Source organism: Balaenoptera physalus, assembly GCF_965194825.1.
Source record: "Balaenoptera physalus genome assembly, chromosome: 4".
NCBI lineage: Eukaryota > Metazoa > Chordata > Mammalia > Artiodactyla > Balaenopteridae > Balaenoptera > Balaenoptera physalus.
In genome coordinates this window covers 4,118,487-4,131,369 of record NC_138891.1, presented here as the reverse complement: position 1 = coordinate 4,131,369, position 12,883 = coordinate 4,118,487, and positions in this window count along the sequence as shown.

Here is a 12,883-nt window from a genome sequence, read left to right as displayed (position 1 = left end):
TAATTAAATAAATTAAAAAAAAAAAAACCAGGAAAAATCGTCTCCCAAAAGGGAATGTCTATAAATAGCTAGACCAGGAAAGTGCAACTCAATCTTTCTCAAAAAAGTAGTAAAAAACTGGTACGACCTCAATGTGATAATACTACAAGAAAAATGATGGGAAAGAGTAGCAAAACTTACCAGACAAAAACATCCACCAGGGAAAGGTTGCCACAGAATAGAGGAAAATAGTGACCAAGCATTTTACCACAAATATTTTGAAGTTATTTATCTCTAAAAAGTAAGCCCATAAAGCAGAAATGCAGAAACTCAGAGAACAGATTGTGAGAAAGCAAGAAGTGGTGAGAAAAGGGAATGAAATGAATTGAGTGTTGTGAGAGCTCAAGGAAAAAATTAAAAGAAAATGGGTATTATATAAGTGAGAATTAAATTTAAATGAAAGCAAGAGAGAATAAATATTGTGGGCAGAAATCAGTAATTAATATCAATTATAGATATTAGAAAAACAATTGAAATAAGACAGGTAAGAGTTTAAAAGGAAGAAGGAGAAATTGGGAGATGCACGAAAAAAACAGGCAAATGTTTCCACCATAATATACAATCAGCCTTCCATATCCTCGGATACCGTATCCACAGATTCAACCAACTGTGGATTGAAAATATTAGTGGAAAAAAAATCGAGAAAGTTTCAAAAAGCAAAACTTGAGTTTGCCACACCCTGGCAACTACCTAAATAGCATTTACATTGTATTAGGTATTATAAGTAATCTGGAGGTGATTTCAAGTATACGGGAGGATGTGTAGGTTACATGCAAATACTACACGATTTTATATAACAAGACGAGCATCTGTGGATTTTGGTATCTGTGGGAAACCTGGAACCAATCCCCCAGTGGATACTGAGGGATGACTACAATTGTTATCCTAAAAAAGCAGTAAATCAGAACAAATTTTTTAAATTATGTCAAGAAAATTTCTGGAAAAAAAGAAGAGTTGAATTTACATGTTGAAATGGCATACCATGTGCCTAAGAGAACTTACCTAGAACAGTCAGGACTAAGACAAGTCCTAGCAAAATTACTGGAATTTAAAGATTAGAAGAAATCATTTCATTTGTCAGGCAAATTGACCAAGACACTTATAAGGGAAAGAACTAGGCTCAGATCAGATTTTTCCACATCATTCAAAGCCAAAGACAGCAGAGCAATTTCTAGAAGACCCTCAAGGAGAAAAGTGTGAGCAAAGGATTTCATAGCCAGCCAAGCTGTCTTTCTGAATAAAGGCTACTGAAAAACAGTGTTGCACATGTAACTCAGGGAATGTCTTTCTCATGAGCCCTTCTTGAGGAAACATCTAGACAACAAATTCTAGCCAACTGACAGATGACTGGGGAAACCGCGGCAAAGTGACTGACAGTGTATATGAAACGAATTTAACTGTAGAACTAAGATTTAAAGTGTGAGGATTATGGGACTATCAGATTATAAATATCAAATAGGTACATACTCTGTGCCAAGCAACTGCCTTCATAGTTGTATTCCCTAAAGAAGCACATGTATCCAAGAAGTTGTCTTCGAGAATTTTACTGCAGCATAATTTATTTTTTAAAAACTTGAGGGCTTCCCCGGTGGCGCAGTCGTTGAGAATCTGCCTGCCAATGCAGGGGACACGGGTTCGAGCCCTGGTCTGGGAAGATCCCACATGCCGCGGAGCAACTAGGCCTGTGAGCCACAATTACTGAGCCTGCGCGTCTGGAGCCTGTGCCCCGCAACAAGAGAGGCCGCGATAGTGAGAGGCCCGCGCACCGCGATGAAGAGTGGCCCCCACTTGCCGCAACGAGAGAAAGCCCTCGCGCAGAAACGAAGACCCAACACGGCCATAAATAAATAAATAAATAAAAATTTTAAAAAAAAATTGAAACAAATTGAAGCAAAAAAACATTGAAACAACCTAACTGTTCATTAAAATCTACATGCACACAAAACAGTACTATACAATGTTTATGGATAAATATGTAGTTAAAATCAGGACTGGCTACAGAACTTGCAGGGTTTAGTGCAAAATGACAATGCTGGGCTGTAATATAATATTTCACAAGGGCTGTCTTGACCTAGTTTTGAAACCCTGGCGGAAAACCTCAATTTCCCTTCAGCAGCAGTTTGCTATACCCCGACTCCAACCACTTCCCTTGTCAGACTCTCACTCTCCGTGGCCTCTGTACACGCACCCAACCACCTCCCTTATCAAGGACCCCGCACTCCACAGCCAAGTACCAGTCCACTGAGGAGAGCCACTTCTCCCTGTAGCCTGCGAAATTATTCAAATTAGCCAATCCACAGGGTCCCCAGGAAACCGAGTTCACCCCATCGCCAGCCTGCCTTATATAAGCTGTTACATTTAACAGCTGCAGTTTGCTGTTACCCTATGGGGGCAACCCTTTGTGTAGCCCTGAGTTGCATTCTTCTCCCATTTGCAGCTCCAAGAAAGAGTTCTGCCTTTCATCTATCAGTATCAAGTGTGTTGCATCCCATCAAAAGAAACTTTAAAACCTACAAAACAGGGGCCACTTGCCTTGTTCAAAAATAAGAGCATCAAACCAAGCACAGGACCCTTCTGAACACAGGACCTAAAGCCGTAAAGCTGGTACCGGTTAAAACTCTGAAACACACGTGACTCAGAAACACTGAATTCAGGACAGTATTTGACTTCTAGAGAAGGAAGGAGAATTAGACTAGCAAACAGAACCGTATCTAGGATCTTTAATTTTGTTCAAAGAAGAAAAAAAAAAAAAAATCTGAGCCAAAGATGGAGAAACATTAAGATTTGATAAAGCTATAGGTGATGGATATATAGGTGTCTGTCATATTTTCTGAATGCTTGAACTATTCCACTTTTTAAAAACTGATGATTACAGTAATATGATGCGTGCAGAGAATGGTTTACAATTAAATGCTAAGACAGTATCCAAAATTCTTTAGGATGGTTTTTAGAGCCCAAGAACCTTAAGACAGATATTGAAAGCAGACTACAAATGAAGGAAAACGAGCTAGGAAGAGTTAAAACAGGAAGTAGAAGGGTGGTTGCCAGTGACTGGGGGAGGGGAAATGGGGAGCTGCTGATCTATGGGAATAAAGTTTCAGTCACGGGGAGACGAAAAAGTTCCAGAGGTCAGCTTTAGAACACTGTTTATAGTTAACCAAATCGAACTGTACACTTGCACATTTGTTAAGAGGTTAGATCTATGTTATGTGTTTTTTTACCACAATAAAATTTAAAAAAAAAAAACCCACCTTGGAGATTAGTGTTTGTCCCTAAGCTTTAATTTACCCAACATTTAAATGACGTTAATAATAATTTGGTCTATTTTTAGCATTATAGTGAGATTCAAAGAATACATGTTCATCGTTTAATACAGTCTTAGAATTTACTATTCTAAAATAGTATACGATACTATTATTATCATAACCGTATCACTGAAAAATACGAGTGGTTCACAAACAAAGAAAAAACAGCAAACAAACCAAGAAAGTGGGAAGATACATTATCGTAATATAAAGTGTAAAGGGGGATGAACCAAAACAAATTACAAATATCCTCCCCTCAAACTTCGGAAAATACATTTACTTGCATATGTGCTTGGTTTTGAACTTTCCCCTGGTCTAGCATGAAAGGGAAATGGAGACTCACGATTTTTCTGCATAATGTCTACCACCTCGTAATTTTTAAAAATGTTTTTCTTTTTTAAAACAGCAACATTACCGTCTGAAGACTTCGGAATCCTCATCAGTGTCAAGATTTGTGAGAGAACAACAAAGGTAAGACTGCTTGACTAGAAGAAACGGCAAGATGGAGTAGATTAACTGCCATCTTCGGGGTTTTTTTAATTCACTCTTCTTCAGCAAATGCAAGTAGGGAGACTGTCAGGAACCTTAATATGACGGGTCACACGCCTGCCGCAGCGCGCGGGAAGGACCACCTGGCCCACCGGAGCCACACGGGTCTCAGCAGCCAGGATCCCGTCGGCACAATGCGCCCCTCGCGAGATTTGGCTTCCAGCGGGTGGGAGTTCACGCGAGAGCCGAGGTGTGTTCTCTCTGACCCCGTGGACCGCGCCACGCCCTCCCCCTGCTGGGGCTCTGTGCTGTGGGCTGACATGCGCACACCGTGTCAGAGGCATTCCTTGCTGTCCTTGGCGTGCAGATTCTTGTAGCCAAGTGGGGACAGTGGCAGGAGACTGGAAAAGGGGAGGCCGTGACGTCAGGTATTTCTGCCCCGGGCTCCCACCCCCAGTTTGCAGTGGACGCTTGACTCCCCAACCTGAGGCTCCCTGGACAGCCCTCTCCGTAGAGCTCCCCGCCCTGCTCTTCTTGTGCAGAGGTGGCCGCGGGCTCCCCGCAATCGCTCGCCTCGGGGTGCTGCACGGCTTCCCCGAATCCTGCTCACACCCTGACTAGGCTCTTCTCAGACCACTCAGTTGGAAGGTGCCATGGACATGGACGAAGAGAGGAAAGGGCACTATCAGAATGAGTGCCCCACGGGCGACTCAGACACGCAGCCCTCCCCCGACCACTGTCCGTGTCGCTCTTTTAGTGAAAAAGATAGAATTAAGCAAATGTTATGCAGTGAAATATACTGGATTATTAGGAGCACCATCATTGTAATTATTCCATGCTTCTGAAACAAGTTTGTATTTTCAGAACACTTCAAATCATTTTAGTCGTTTACACCCCGACTCCCAAAAACACGTAAGCAGCTTAAGTCCCTCTTAAATGAAATGAAGAAACAGAGCCCCGGCCCAAAACAATTAAGTGATTTGGAATACAGGTGTCTCCCACGGAGGCTGGAACCCCCGTTTGGAGGATGTAAATCACTGCACGGTGGTTTCAATGACATTTCCATCTTAACTTGCTGCATACAAGCCTTAATATGCCTGATTTAACACCCTTGTTAGCTCACTACCATAAATAATGGCTTTCACCGCCTGACAACCTGTGTTGCAAAAGGAGAGGTGAATTGAAATTAATAAGACCCTACATGGGAAAAGCTGGCTGCCCTGTCACTCCCAGCTAAGTATTCTGGGTCAAGGGAGACCTATTTCCAGAACAAAGTTACTCCCAAAATTTTTCATCTTCTCCTTTGCAAATCAAACCCGGAGTGTCCCGCTGTGTATAAAGTGGAAATCCCTTCTGTTGCTATTATTACCAAGATAAGCTGATGTATGAGTGCTTATTCATCTGACAAAAATACGTAATTGTGCTGATAGTTTTCAAGCACGAATATGTTTAACAAATTGTCATACCGTTGGCATCATTATTTACAACCCAAGCTATGTACTGTTTATAGGTGGAGTCTGGGGAATCTCGGAATCTCAGGAATGGGGACAAGCCTCGTTTTACTCTAAATTAAAATTAAAGGCCCTGGGCTTCCCTGGTGGTGCAGTGGTTAAGAATCCGCCTGCCAATGCAGGGGACACGGGTTCGAGCCCTGGTCCAGGAAGATCCCACATGCCGCGGAGCAACTAAGCCCATGCACCACAACTACTGAGCCTGCGCTCTAGAGCCCGCGTGCCACAACTACTGAGCCCGCGTGCCACAACTACTCAGCCCACGTGCCACAACTACTGAAGCCCGCACTCCTGGAGCCCGTGCTCCGCAACAAGAGAAGCCACCACAATGAGAAGCCCACGCACCACAACGAAGTGCAGCCCCTGCTCGCTGCAACTAGAGAAAGCCTACGCGCAGCAACGAAGACCCAACGCAGCCAAAAATAAATAAAAATAAAATAAATAAATTTATTTAAAAAAAATTAAAGGCCGAAATATGTAAATGATATTCACATCTTGCAAATAGTTGTCATTTGAGATTAAAAAATTGTTAACAGACTGTTCAAACACTTGAAGACATATTATGACAAAATTTACAAACCCTCACCATGGATGTCAAAGATTTTTCTCTCAGCAGGGCTTTTACCTAAATAATTTGCTTGGGATAACTCCCTTTGGCAGCAAAGAGAACCCCTGGTTCGTTTGGGGTTTTTTTTCCGTGAGCCTTACCAAGTTCTCCATGTTCAGAGGGCTTGTGAGCAAACCCAGCTCATCAAACTGCAAAGGAGACTCCATTTGTCTGTCAAGGAAGACTTAATTAAGTTTAGGCTATTAAGCAGAACTTCTGAAGCAGATTCTTACATAAATGTTCAGGTTATTAAAATAATTTATCTATTTACCTCCTGGAGAAGCCATTCATTGACCATTTCTAAAATTACAACTTTGAAAGACGAGGAGCACCAGTGACAGAATTTGTTTTTCAATAAAAATATTGATAATTAGTCATATTTTTGTAGTTAGAGGGCCATTCGATTTAATTTGGGAGAGTAAATTGTCTGATTTTGTCCAGAGGATTTACTTTAAGTTACTTATGTATTCCTACATTCTCATCGATTTGTTGTGTTCTAGTGTCCTCCAATGGATATTCTCGATAGTACTGGTATTACAGAATCTATTGCATCTGAGGATCACCAGGTGGCCAGTTGGTACATGAGCTTTGTGAGCAAACAGTCCCTAAAGGAACCCGGTTCTCCCAGTCTGAGCTGAAATCAAGTAACACTTATGGCACATCCGAAAATCATTCTCCTTGATAGACAATGAGTTCCAAGGTCATTCAGATTAAATTTCCTGTCTCTTCTTATCATATTGAATATAGGAAAGTTGCTGCTGAAAAATGTAAAGAGTATGACTTAAGAGGTATGTGGTACAGAGTTCGCTTTGGATGTTAAGGAAGACACAATTAATATTCTTTGATTAGCCTAGAAAATAACAGGAAGTACTCTGAAGCACATGAAGTTTGATTCTAGAGGAGTTTGTTATGCAAAATAAGAAAAAATAAAGAAAAAGCACTATTACTTGACATTAATGAACAAATCAATCTGAGTTATTGAGAAGTCTGAATTAGAACATATAACTTAAAGAACAGTGCTTTTGCATTTTCATGGCCACAATCAAGATGTAGTTTCAATAGATAGCCCAAGTAATTATAATAAAACCCAGGGCTATTCTTGTAAATTGGTTGTGTCCAGGGGTATTTAACAATAATATACTCCAAATTGTCTTGCTATTTCTGTTTTAAATAATCCCTCCAATGCCCACAACGTGTTGAATCTTTTATTAGATCAAGTGACCCAATTTTGATCCAGAAAATACTGTGACTCAAACTGTGGGTGGAAGGAGGGGGGGGTACATAGAGAGGAACTTGAGGCTATTGGATATATGCGAATAACTCCTGGAAAAAATAAGAGTGTGGACCTCACCCTGTCTCCTCACAGAGATAGAGGACGACTAATGTAGGATGCTTTCTGATAGCTCACAGGTGTATATATTTCCCTAATGCAATTACTGGAGCATTAAATATATATATGTGTTTGTACATGTGTATATATATATATATATATATATATATATATATATATAACTGAATCACTTTGTTGTACTACATTGTAAATCAACTATACTTCAATAAAAAAATAAAATAGCCCTCTAGCACTATAACTATCTGTAGGGACAACATTGCAGGTGTGATTCTCTCACTTACCCATCCTTTCCATCCATGAGAATTCCAAAGACCTGCTGTTGTGCCTACAAGATAAGAGATCTGGAAAGTTTCTGAGCACTGGATGAGTCAGATATTTTAAGAAATCAGATATTTTAAGAAAATCATGAATCGTAGTCCCCAAGGAGCTCCAACAATTGGGTGTTAATTTCAGATTATGATGACTGTATCCTGAGATAAAATAAAATTAACACCTGTGGCACATCTTAAAAGCAAGCAAGGAATAACTCTCTGTAAGTTGAATGCAACTATGAAAGCATACAGACTTGCACGTACTTTCGCGTGGGAACCCGATTACAGTCCTACTTTCAGTGCTCTGAGTCCCACTGAGCTGTCCCATCAAGAAGACAATTGGCAGGCTTCCCTGGTGGCGCAGTGGTTGAGAATCCGCCTGCCAATGCAGGGGACACAGGTTCGAGCCCTGGTCTGGGAAGATCCCACATGCTGCGCAGCAACTGGGCCCGTGAGCCACAACTACTGAGCCTGCGCGTCTGGAGCCTGTGCTCCGAAACAAGAGAGGCTGCGATAGTGAGAGGCCCGTGCACCACGATGAAGAGTGGCCCCCGCTTGCCGCAACTAGAGAAAGCCCTCGCACAGAAATGAAGACCCAACACAGCCAAAAAAATAAAATAATAAATAAATTAAAAAAAAAAAGACAATTGGCCCTTCATCAGTTCCTTCTACCATGTTTATTGACAAACATAAACTATAGAGCACAGAAGAGCATGTGAAGATACATTCATGCAAGTGTGCACATGTGCGGGAAAATGAACATGGAAATAGCTGTATCGGTAACTACCCAAGACCAGAACCTAGCATCTCCTGAAGGAAAATCCACCAAGTTTTTGAGAGTCTATGTGAGATAATTAGCAGAAATAGAAGAATAACTGGTCTTTCCTAAATGCACTGCACCAAATCTGCAATTGTACATTGTTTTTAATCACCAAGATAGTTAAGATGCTCCTACTTCCGCGATGTGGTACAGATCCAGAGCAGCTTACACGCAGAATTGCTCCCACTCTAGGTCACTTAGAGGCAGACGCTTAAGCTCCCGGAAGTTCTGATGTGACTCTCATTCAAGCATTAACATTCACAACTGTGCTCTTCCCGTAAGGCTCTTGGTGTCCAGAAGCTTATAAGTTTTAGAGAATATAGCTGATCTCCCTGCTAAGTATCCTGACTACATGAACTTCCTTCTCTATCCTTTGGGTAAATAAACCTTGTTTCATTCATCCATGAGCTGTCTCATTCTGAATCTAGTATTTTCATTCAGTGCAATGATCACACAGGAATTTAAAGAAAGCTAAAACCTGCATATAAATTTCATTATGGAATTTCTTACAAGGCATACACTGTCTCTTGTGATGATCACATTTATTCTGGTGACAGTAATCACACATTTCAGTAAAACCACAGCTCCAAATAGCCAACTGGTCACTACATATTTCAGGGTGAATGTCCTGGTGGCATGACTACCTGTCTCATTCTGTAGCCTAAGCTGTAGGGCTACCTGGTCCTTTTCATAGCAATGGAAGAAGTTCAAGAAGGCAAGCCCAACCATGCAAGGCAGTCCTTTGATCAAAGCAAGTTACGCAGCCAAGCCCAAAGCCAAGGATCAGGGAAGTACACTCTACCCATCAAGAAGTGATGGCAAGAATATGGATATATAAAACTATACTACAGGGGGGTGAAAAAGTAGTACAAATAACTCAGTCTTCCACAGTCACCAAGGTAAACAGAAAAGAGAACTAGATTAGGAGATAGAAGTCCTGGATTCTGTCTCATTCACCCACTGTCTATTTGAGCAAGGGCGGAATCTCTTTGAGTCCCAGGTGGGTATGGAGCAAATAGACAGAATGATTTATGAAGTTTTCTGTGATCCCAAATATTCTCTGAGCTCATTATCTCTCACTTCAAATCAATTCCTTCTCCTATCATGCATGTCATTTTCAAAGCTGTCAGTCTGCAGCTCAGGATCAATAGATTAATGCTTGATTTCTATAACTGAGCAATGACTCACTCTGGTTAATATCTCCTTTCAAGTATATTTTCTATAGGCACTGCCCTTGGCCCCTCACATATACTCCTTCCTGCCCTTGACATTTAACCTTAATCCTCAATTATTGAAAGAATGTCCCAGAAGGTGTCATAATTCCTATATCACTTAGCCTAATATTTTTTAATAGCCCTTACTCAAGTCCACATCCAAACCTTTAGTGAATTCCTCCCCACCATTTCCTACAGGTCCCAGATCATTAGCCTGCTGTTCAGAGACCTCCAAACTCTCCTCTGCTTTCTTTTTGTTGTTCCCTCCATCCACTCCACTCGAAGAAAACAAAATCATCCAAGTGCACTAACCTTCCTTCTGTTAACAAAAATTCATCCAAACTTGGAAATAAAGCAAAAGGCTGAGTACCACGTCCTTTCAATGTCATTTGGAGGCATTGCTCAAAAGGTCTACCCAAGGATTATTTAAAGGCATATACTTTGTTCAGCTCACTGTTTATCATTAAATAAAGACCTAGATGCAATGAATCACAAGTTGACATGCAGATTTTTGTCTAGTAGAAAAGATAACCCAACGTTACAGTTTACTGACTTATAGAACATTATCTAGTTTGGTCTCTAACCCTGAAGTCATATCGTAACTTTCCTTTATTAGATTTCTAAGGATATCTAGCTCCTCAAATGCCCTTGGAACCAGCCACACCATTATACTGGTTTCCTCATTATTTGACGAGATGAATAATATCTTTGACATGTGTTCATTTTAAATTTGTAAAACAGCTATGTTTTTAACTTTTCATAAAGTGTGCTTTAACATTTATCTCTTTGTGAAACCTTTTCTCATTCTCCCTTGCATTGCTCATACTTCCTTCCTTTCCTATCAGAAATGTCTGCCACTTGTCCAAGCTTATCAGAATCCTACCTCTCCTTCAAGTTTTTGTTCTAGTTCCATTTCCTAGCAAGGATCTTATCTTCCTTTAAACTGATCAGGCATTTATAGCCTGGATTACTTTTGCTTCTTTGTGATTTCATTTATTTTTAAATGTTTATTTTGTTTTCTTGACTGTTGCTATTGAATTTTTTTTTTTTGCTATTGAATTTTAATCATAACAAAATGAATTTAAAGTAGGTTAAACACTGATATTTATATGCACAAAAAATGACAGTCATGTTGCAATCTCTAGGACTTTTGAAAGATAATCATTGTTACCTCGGTATCTCATAGAATATTACAGAGTTTTTTTAAAAAGAGGAAAATGTTGAACAAGGAGATGTTCAACATCAAAAATACATTAATTAACACTTTTATGACTTTCCTAGGCCAGCTTAGACAAGATCTGGGAAATGCTCTAAATAAATAAAGCCTTTGCAAAGTGAAAAAGAATGAGCACAGACAGATAGAAAGAAGGTGCCAGACACAGCTGTGGAGTCAGCCTTTTGTGAGAAATCCACTTTCAGAGAATCACTTGTAAATTTATGTAGCACCAAAATCACTGTCATCTTAAAAAGAAACACACTAAGAAGTTCCCAGGGGTGGGAGTGTGATGTTTCCTGGCGCTCACTCGCCTGTGGATCGAGGTCATTCTGTGTATGTATTTGTTTAAGATATTCTTCCTCAACACCTAAATACTGGGACAGCTATACTTGGGCACAAAACAATGGGAAGATTCAATTCTGAGCTTCAACTATGTTTTCATTAAAAATTCTTTTTATTATTAGCTAGTTGTTTCAGCTGGGAATACGATTTAAAGACACTACCCAAAATAAAATTGAAAGAGGCTGAAATTCTACATTTTTTCAGTTAAGCTGGAAAGAAAGAAGATGTCCTTACTGTTAGCCCTTTAACCAAGTTTCTCATTCTGAGAGTTCCTGGATGGCTGGGCTTATGGGTAGATGAAAAGCAATATTAAAATCAGGCTTCATGAACCAGGAAGTGTGCGTGGCTTACCCTCTTATCTCCAAGGCTCTGTTCTCTCATGCCCACTCCATCTGCCTGGACCACCACCTGATTATGTCACTCTCAGAAGCCTTTAATAGCTACTCACTGGTTCCCAAAGAAAATTCCAGGTTCTCATCCTGCCATTCAAGATCTTCACCATCTGATCCCAAACTATCTGTCCTATGGTGTGGGACGTCTATATGATATGCTACAGTATTACTTATATTTCTTCACATCTGTGTCTTGTTCCTGTTCTTTTCCCTGCATGGCACATCTGTTGTCAACCATCTCTGCTTATTCTTCTGGGTTCTACTCAAATATCACATCATCCTTGAAACCTTTCCCAGTCACCACAACTCAGAGTTTTTTCTTTTTCTAAATTCCTGTATCTTTTTATTTTGTATTATTTTGTTTCATTAATCATATAATAGGCACATGTATTTTCTCCCTTACACAATGAGAAGAACAGCAACCGATGTCTTATACTGGGTTGGCCAAAAAGTTCATTGGGATTTTTCCATAACATCTTAGGGAAAAGCCCAAACAAACCTTTTGGCCAACTCTCCCATAGCATAATAGACCCTCAATAATTACTTGCTGAGTGAAAGAACTACAAAGAGATGGTAATGATGTTCTATGCTGCTTTTATGGATTCAATTTTTAGAATTGAATCATTTGACAATTTCTGTGTTGGGGTGATCTTTTGACAATTTTTCTGTTTTCTCCCCATAATCAGACAATACAAACATCTTTTAATGAATCAAGTTCACCAGAAGGTTGACAAGCCTATAAAATTCTAGTTAATTCAAACCAACCTCTTGGTTTGACCTGAGCATGACCCTATGAAAATGTGGTAGCGAATCGGTAGGACACCAAGTTTCCCTTCCAAGACAACTGTTTAACAGTTTTAATCAAAAGTTAATTGCAGTTGCCTAAAGAACCTTCAGAAAACTTCGAGGTCAGAGCCTCTGGTGCAGGCTGGGTTCAAGATTTTTGTGCAGGGTGTTTGCTGGGAGAGCAGGGCAGGAGGAGGGCTGGGCAGGGGAACAGTTGGGCTGCAGTGCAGTCATGACTAATCCCTGATCCCATGGGGAGCTCTGCGGCTGGGATCGCCCTGTTCACGCCAGGGGGGACCCAGACCTTTATACCCCTGAATTGATGGATCACTGGAAGGGGGCTGCCCCCGGAGGCAGACACCCTTGGGCAAGGTGGAGCTCCTCAATGGAGACAAGTCTCCAAGAGTGCTGAGGAGACCTCTCAGTGGACAATGTCCAGAGAGAAAGGAATAAATCCTTCAGCCCTGAAGGAGAGATTTGGGCCAGTGAAGTCCAGTATC